The sequence below is a fragment of the Eptesicus fuscus genome, chromosome 19 (genome assembly GCF_027574615.1).
Source record: "Eptesicus fuscus isolate TK198812 chromosome 19, DD_ASM_mEF_20220401, whole genome shotgun sequence".
Classification (NCBI taxonomy): domain Eukaryota; kingdom Metazoa; phylum Chordata; class Mammalia; order Chiroptera; family Vespertilionidae; genus Eptesicus; species Eptesicus fuscus.
This window is the reverse complement of record NC_072491.1, coordinates 21,738,646-21,747,184: the sequence shown is the minus strand read 5'-3', so window position 1 is coordinate 21,747,184 and position 8,539 is coordinate 21,738,646. Positions and strand designations below refer to the sequence as shown.

Below are 8,539 nucleotides of genomic sequence, written 5' to 3'. Positions count from 1 at the left end.
AAACTGATTTATTTCTTTATCCAATACCTCTAATAAAGGAACAAGCATTTTTATTTTTATGAGAATTCCCGAATACATTATGTAATAAACATATTTCCTCATTACAAAAAAAATATATGAAATATGCATAATAAGCAGTATCTAGTGAGATGAGTATGCCACAAGTTATGCTTCACAGGTATATTCCAGGAGCAGATGTATGAAGAATACACAGATAGCTATAAAACAAGGTATACTCTCTCAGCATTGCAAAACAATAAAAAGGCTGTATTCTGGGAAACAAATATAAGTAAATTTTGATGAGTAAATTTTGATAGGAGGCTGTTTTCGGAGAAATGTGACATTTGAAGAGGACCATGAAAGGTAGGCTTTGAAAGGGCATGAAAATGCTAGGCTGTGGAAATCTAATGTGTTAAGACACTGTAAAAAAAAAAAGTGAGTATTTCAATGTGTCTTAAGTTCAAGCAATTAGTTACGTATTGCCTTTAAAAGGTGGCAAAAAGTAAAAAGTTAGAAGTCATTGTGTTAAATCACTGTCATTTATTCAGAGTAGTTCAAAGCTGAGCAAATATAGGATTAATTATTTCTGCCCCCAAAGTTTCAATTTTCCTACTGGGACCAGTAGTCAGCCTGGGTATGACTTTCTCATGTAAGAGAGCATCTCTCGCTTGTGTTACATCAGCCAACATCCCTTTAGTCAAAACGAGTCATGTGCTCAGGCCCAGAATCAAAGAATAGGAAGTGTGACTTTGCCCTTGTAATGAGTAGAGAATGAATATTTTCAAAAAATAATCTTGTATGAAAAACATGTTACTATTAGTTTTCTTTCTACAAAATATCTTCTCTGCATTCTATAAAAATTACTATGGTTATCTCTTGTTATTCGAATGTTTCTGGATCAAGGAATACTAATTTATATTTTTTGTACCAGTTATGTAATCCACTACCTTGACTTTAATATTTTAGCTGCTCATGAAACAGACATTTGTAATAATTAAAGTTTACTATATTTACAATAACTCAAAACAATATATCAAGTGCTCATTTTGGTAGCACATGTACTAAACTTGGAATAATAATAGAGAAGATTAGCATGGCCCTTTCACAAACATGACATGTAAATTAATGAAGCATTCTGTATTTTCTTGTAAGGACTAGCAAATAAGCCATAGAGATTCAATGCATACTATAATGAATATCTTATATAATAAAAGCCTAATATGCTAAGTGTACGGTTGTCAGTTCAACCAATCAAAGCGTAATATGCTAATAATATGCTAAGGCTGCCCAACCGCTCGCTATCACGTGCACTGACCACCAGGGGGCAGACGCTCCAACTGGTAGGTTAACTTGCTGCTGGGGTCCGGCCAATTGGGACTGAGCGAGATGGGCCAGACATGCCCTGGAGCCCTCCTTTGGTCCTTCCCCCTGCTGGCCATCTTCCCACATCCCTCCCTGGCCCTGATCATGCACTGGTGGGGTCCATTGGCCTGGCCTGCACCCTCTTGCAATCTGGGACCCCTCAGGGATGTCGGAGAGCCAGTTTCAGCCCAATCCCGCAGGCCAGGCCAAGGGACCCCCCACTGGTGCATGAATTCATACACCAGGCCTCTAGTAGATAATAATATTGTACTACAATATTATGTGACAAATATTGCTTCAATAGCAATATATAAATGTATCAAAGTAACATGCTGTACACTTTAAATTTATGAAATGTAACGTCAAATTTAATAATTAAAAAAAGACAGTCCATAAAGTTATATATTTCATTGAATTCATTATTGATTTTGAAATGTTTGTCACAGAACTGAAACTGAACTATTTTAAAGGAGAGAAATATAAATGATATAATTGACTTAAATGGTGCATTTTAGCTATAAAATACTATGGTAGCTATACATGGTTTTAAAAAACATTTCCCCCTCAGCTTTTAGAGAAAACTGAATTTAATTAAAAATACACCTGAAAAAAATGCTTTGGGACATATTGGAAACCAGTCTAATCGCTCAAAGCATGGAAATATGTATTCTGTAAGAACTTCTGTATCCCAAAGTCAGAGTCTAGCTGGAGGATTTCCAACTGATGTCTAGTTATTGGTACAGAAAACCTCCTAGCTTTCCCAGTCTGAACATAATTCCATGTGTACTATCATGTACTTCCTGGGGAAATATTAGGTTTAAAAATGTGGTATGCATAGATGTGAGAGTTCATACTTCTGTTACGTTGCCATTATTACTCAGCGGGGAGTTCAAATGCTAATATAAGGTACTTTAAACTTTGGGTCTCCAATTTTTTATAAATTACTATATTTACCCTAAGTTTTAAATCTATAGTAGAGAGAAGGCAGGTATTTATTTGTTCATAGTTTTTTAACTTTAAAGACCTGGGAGATTGAGCTATCTTACACAAACAATATAGGAAAAAAGAATATATCTGGCTTTCAAAATGTGTAAATAATGGAAACCATCAATCTCTCTATACAAAGTTATTATGTTTTCAAATAACTCCTAGAATGTGTTTTGAAAGTTGATCCTCCAGTTTTACACATGTGGTCAAGAAAACTGTTCCAAACTTACTATATTAAAGCAAGCAATATACTACGAGTGTGTGTGTGTGTGTGTGTGTGTGTGTGTGTGTGTGTGTGTGTGTATGTGTGTAACAACTGGTGAAAGATCTGAGAACTTTAAAGTATACAAGTCATTTTAAGTTTGTATGTATAATCTTAAGACTCAATAAATATTAAACCCATAGATGATATATGTCCGTAATAGCTATTTTGAATGTGGACATTTATCTTTTGTCTGTATTTCAGTGGTGTTCAAAGTTTTTCTCATTTGATATGAGATTGTACTATATATATTTACTATATATATTTCAGAGGCAAGATTATGTGAATCTATTCTCCTAAAAAAAAATATATATATATATATATGATTTGCTTTAAAATATTATTTCCCCTCACCATATTCCTTTCTCAGAATAAATAAAATATAACCAATTGGAAATGAACAATTCACCAATTATCAATTTATATTCAAATCTCATCAATTTTTCTATGAAAATCATACCTAATTCCAAGAAAGAATACTAGTATATATGATACTGTATCTCTGCTTTCCTATGAATTCACAAACTGTGCTTTTTAAATGACTGCTGACCACTGGATATTATGACCATACCAGTTCTTTAGAATGTAGAAGTGAAATATAGCACCTAACAGACTAATTTTTTTGTTGACAATGTACTATTTTTACTACTTAAATTTAAATATTACAAAATCATGCATAGAGTAAAAGTTCTACATAAAAAGTAAAAAGTTACATTTGAGCCATCAATTTATTTTATTTGAATACAGCTCTTAACAAAAATTTCAGTGTGTCCAGGGCATGCAAAAATAATTATTCTCCTTATTACTTGAACACTGTGACTAACTTTGTTTACTATTAAAACCATGTTTTCAACAGCACCCCCATGAACTCAGGTTAGATCTAATATCATAGCCCTGATTCCTGAAAGTCATTAAAAATTGATTGATCTGTAACCTCTAGCGTATTGTTTTTCAGCAGAAGAGTTTGCTGAAAATTGTCCAGAAATATAAACTAAAGTATTACCTCCGATGAATATAAAATTTGTTACATTTCACCAAAAAACATCTCTCTTTTAAATAGGTCTTATTTTCTTCCTTATGTAATTCTAACTTCTCCTAGACCAACATCTGGGTTTTCTCTTCAACCCTAACCTTAAATCATCTTAAACTCGTTGAGGATGAATGAATGCTGTCATGGTTACTTAGATCCTGAAAGGGTGAGAGTAGAGAGAGAGTGGACCTGAGTTTCTCTTCATAGAAATAAGCACATTGCAATCATCAGTTGGATTTCCCATAGCATGCAAGAGAAATCAAAGTGGGATATTTCTCCTCAATACACCTAGGCCTTGCAGAGTTAGAAATTTGAATTTAATGTCACTTTTCTGTTTTACAGAATAGTCTATTGATTATTAGAAAGAGCGAAAGGGAGGAGAGAGAAATATTGATGTGAGAGTGAAACATCTATTGGCTACCTCCTGCATACCCACTATGGGGATTGCCTATAACCCAGGCATGTGACTTGACCCGGAATTGAACCAGCAACTTTGGGTACACATGACGATGCCCAACCAACTGAGCCACACTTACACTGACCAGGGCTAATGTCACTTTTCTTTATGAAATGCTTTTGTTGTGGTTGAGTCAAATAGCTCTATGGATAACAGCAGTCACATTCAGTGAGCTCTGATTTCTGATATGTGCTGTTGCTAAGGGTCCTTGGAGAACAAGAACTAAAGACCTTTGACCTTTCTGTCTTTAAAAAATGAGACCTGATTCATACCAACATTGCATCTGGACTTTGAGGTTTCTGGGGGTTTTTTGTTTGTATTTTTTAAAAATATGTTTTTATTTATTTTAGAGAGATAAAGAAGAAAGGAGAGGGAGAGAAAGAGAGAGAGAGAAATATTAATGTGAGAGAGAAACATGGATAGGCTACCTTCTGCATGCCCCTTACTGCGGATCGAGCCCAGAACCAGGGTATGTGTCCTGACTGGGAATTGAACCAGAGACCTTTAGGTGCATGTGATGATGCTCAAGCAACTGAGCCACACCAGCCAGGGTGAGGTTTCTGTTTTAAGAGGGTGAAGCAATCCCGTTCATTTGGTGATTGAAGAAAAAGCCTTCTCCACATATCTCCCCTACCTTTTGCCCCTTCTGCCTTTTCACAGCCATTATTTTCCTTAAGACAAAATAAAAGTATTAACATATTAAGCCATGTGAATCATGGAATATGCTAAAAGTTGTTTTTTTTAGCCATTTGGCTATGCATTCATTTAGTTCATATCTGTCTTGAATTCAAATAATCATGGGCACTTAATCTAATTTGTGGAGTTAATTCTGTGAGCAAGACAAACCTGGTCCTTGCTCCCATGGAGTTTATGTTGCACCTCTTAAATTTTACCACTCTCTCCTGTATTTTTTTCTATTTGCTTTCCAGCTTTAGACTGTTAACCTGTCATCAAATTTACTGATTCTGTCCTCAGCCACGATGATTCTACTCATGAGCCCATTCAAGGCAACATTCACTTTTGTTACAATGCTTTTGATTTCTAGCATTTTCTTTCAATTCTCACTCAGACCTTCTATCTCTCTGTTTACATACCTACCTGTTCTTGCATGTTGTATAGATATATTTTCCATTAGAAGCCTTGACGTGTTAATAAACAATTATTGTTAATGATCTACCTGATAATTCAAACATCTTTGTAATATCAGAACGTGGTGTTGATATTTCATTTGTCTTTTCAGATTGTGTTTTCTCTTGCTTTTTGGCATGAATAATAAATTTTTTTCTTTCCTAATAATTTTTTGAAAGACAGACATATTTTGGGTAATAGAAACTGAGGTAAATAGGCCTTCAGTGTCAGGATTTATATTAATTATGTTAAGAGTGGGGCTGTTTTATGTTTTCTGTAGCTTTAAGTACCACAAGATTAAATCATCTAGTTTCCTTGTTTTTGCCACCATTCTTGACTTTGGACTTTCCTAAATATTCCTTATGAGAAAGAGACTGCCTCGTTCAACTCTAACCCGCTGTTCTTATACTAAAGCCCTATTGGTATAGTGGTAGGGGATAGAGGAAGAGAAACATAATGTATAAATACCAGTCTTGAAATCTGGGCTGTAACTTTCATGAGTGTTTCTCCAGTGATTACGCCCCCTCCCCCCCCTCTCACCGCCTTTTCCTCGGTTCTCTACTCCCTCCCCTGACTTCAGTGTGTCCAATCTATTTTTTGAAGCCCTAACTCCTGTTGATGATATTCTTTCTCCAAACTTTGGATGAGACACCAGCAGAAGAGGCTGGGCTGGGAAAAATTCCTTTCCTCTAGTTGAGGTAAAGCTTTGGCAGTCTTTTCTTTTGGAGAGTAGCTCTTTGCTATGGAGAATATTCTGGGTTTATTTCTCAAGGATTAATCGTCTCCTCCTCCTTCTGGAGCCATGAAGGTATATTTCTCGGACTTACACATGAGAATCTTAGTGGCACCACTGGAAGTACCACTAAAGTGTGGGACCTCTCCAAACTGTGGCCTCAAAAGTTTCTCAGTCTCATTCTACTTCACACTCAGCCTTCCTCTGTTCATCAAAATTACCATTTAAGTTGTCTTACTGGTTTACCATTCCAGTACACATTACTCCAGCTAACCAGACCTCAGATTAACTCTCTAGATGGATCTGTATCATGACATTTGTGTTGGCAGTTTGCCCTGCAATGTTAATTCTCTGATGAGTGGAAGAAATCTCACTGCTTTACAGTTGGTCAAGATTTTTCTTATTACAAGAACAGGTGTAACTGTTGAATAAAATAGATCCAGAGACATAGAAGCATAAAACAAACTGTGGAATCTCAGAGGGGAGGTGGGGAAGAGTGGGTGGGTGGGAAGCATTCAACCAAAGAACTTGTATGCATATATGCATAACCCATGGACATAGACAATAGGGGGGTGAAGGCTTGGGGTGGGGGGTGGGGATAGGCTAGAAGGGGTCAATAGGAGAAAAAAAGGGGACATATGTAATACTTTCAACAATAAAGATTTAATAAAAAAAACCACAGATGTGAGAACTTCTAAACTTTACTGCATGGAACTGAAATTTGACTTCTATATTTCTAACTAATGAGGTTGTGGAAAACCATAAAAGGCATCATGAAGTTACTGGCTTGCTTACCCCTGCATATGTATTTGATATGAGAGCAAGAGATCATTGTAATTGATATTATTTTATATAAGTGTATTTAATAAATATTGGCTTTTTAAATTTTTGTGCTAAATGGTTTAGCTATTACAACATCCAGGGTTTTAAATTCAGCAACAAATCCATATCTGTCACATTCTCTTACGTTTAGTGCCTATGTGCTATTCCCTCGCCTGTATCTTCTTTTCATTATCATATTCATGACTTGCCAAAGAGTTAATATAACTCAACAGACAGTGCCAAATTGGCAAAGGGGTGTCCACCAAAGCTATTCATCTACTTCTTTTTAAATTAATTTGCAAATCAATTTAATAAGTTCTTGAAACTTCTGCCATCCACAATCAACACTTGATTTGGGGTGAGGGCATCTACATTCTCATTTTATTACATTTTGACCTGTGGGCCCATGTCCAGCAGAGAGAGAAAAGAATATAACCTTTGATCTCAATCTGGTACTTTAATCCACTTTGGCAAAGGGTGAAACCACTTGGATGGAATAGCCAATCGACAGATTTGCTGCTCTGGAAAATAAAAGTGTGCCTTGTGAAATTATGCTTACAGACTTTTTTTGGTCTTTAGAAAAAATTTCCCCCACAAAAGTTTATTTGAACATAAATAGAGAGAGAAACTCAGAAAATAAATATTAGAAAAGCAATAAAAGATCCCTTTATAGGAAATGGCTTGCCCTCAAAGGAAGAACCACATCAAACCCAGCAAAAGACCAAACCTTTCTGTTTGCTCCTGTGAGTCCACCTGCAAGAGGCAGACAGACATTTGGGATTTTGAGGTGATGGCCAGGAAAACAGATTTATGAAGCTAAGTCTCCTCTACAAATTGACCAAATGTATTTAGAAATGAAAATTTGATTTTATTATTATTAGAAAAGCCAACCTATACTAGATAAAGAGAAAAATCAAGACAAGATTATATATATATATAATATATATATATATAATATATATGCACACATATTTAATTTTCACAACAATATCCATAATTATTAACTAGAAAACATTATAGATGAAGCCAAACAGTACAGCAAAAAAAATTATTATAGGCCTGGCCCAGCTGCCTGCTTTAAAAGTATTAAGGGCCCATGACTCCAGCACATTCATTTTATGTGAAAATAAATTTTCCTGAACCTTTTATATTTCAGGACACAGAAATATATTTTAATTATACATTTTTGCTTTCATTTTTTAAAATATAATTTTTAATTGTATGTTCCTTAACATTCTTTAGTATTATTGAATTCTCACCATTCATCTTTGTCTCATAAAATATAATTCACATAATTGAAAAACAAGAAACTGAAGGATAATTGATAAGATCAGGCTTTGGTTAAGTTTCTAAGTGTTAATTTTCATAATATGAAATTCTTAATTGGCTATAAAGCTATAGTATTTTTAATTAGCGCTTATTTTCACAAGGAAAAAAAATAGATATTTCTTAGTATTTAATTTCTGGGAGGGATTTTAAAAAGTTTCGAAATTCTATAAGTCACAGTTGAAGATGCTAAGACTTAAGAGTAGAGATAATTTGCTTTGTTATCACAGCCAGTAAGTTATGGATTAATAACTCAAATTTCCATCTGTTGAATTTCAATTCTGTGTTCCTATGTCTTACTACTGTGTATATTTTTCATCTTCTCTAGCCATCCATTATTTTGTTGCTTTATTTTTCCTTTCTGCCTTTAATTTTTCCTTTCTGTCCTTTAACTGAAGCTCAGGACATTGAACATAATGCATTGGTCACTGT

General features: G+C 34.8%; 1 non-coding gene across 1 annotated transcript; it reads left to right on the top strand.

The window, feature by feature from the left end:
- The first annotated feature begins 1,037 nt into the window (after positions 1–1,037).
- LOC114232145 (U6 spliceosomal RNA) lies at positions 1,038–1,145 on the top strand. Its single transcript, XR_003618192.2, has one exon. It is a non-coding gene; the product is annotated as a U6 spliceosomal RNA (small nuclear RNA).
- Positions 1,146–8,539: the final 7,394 nt, after the last annotated feature.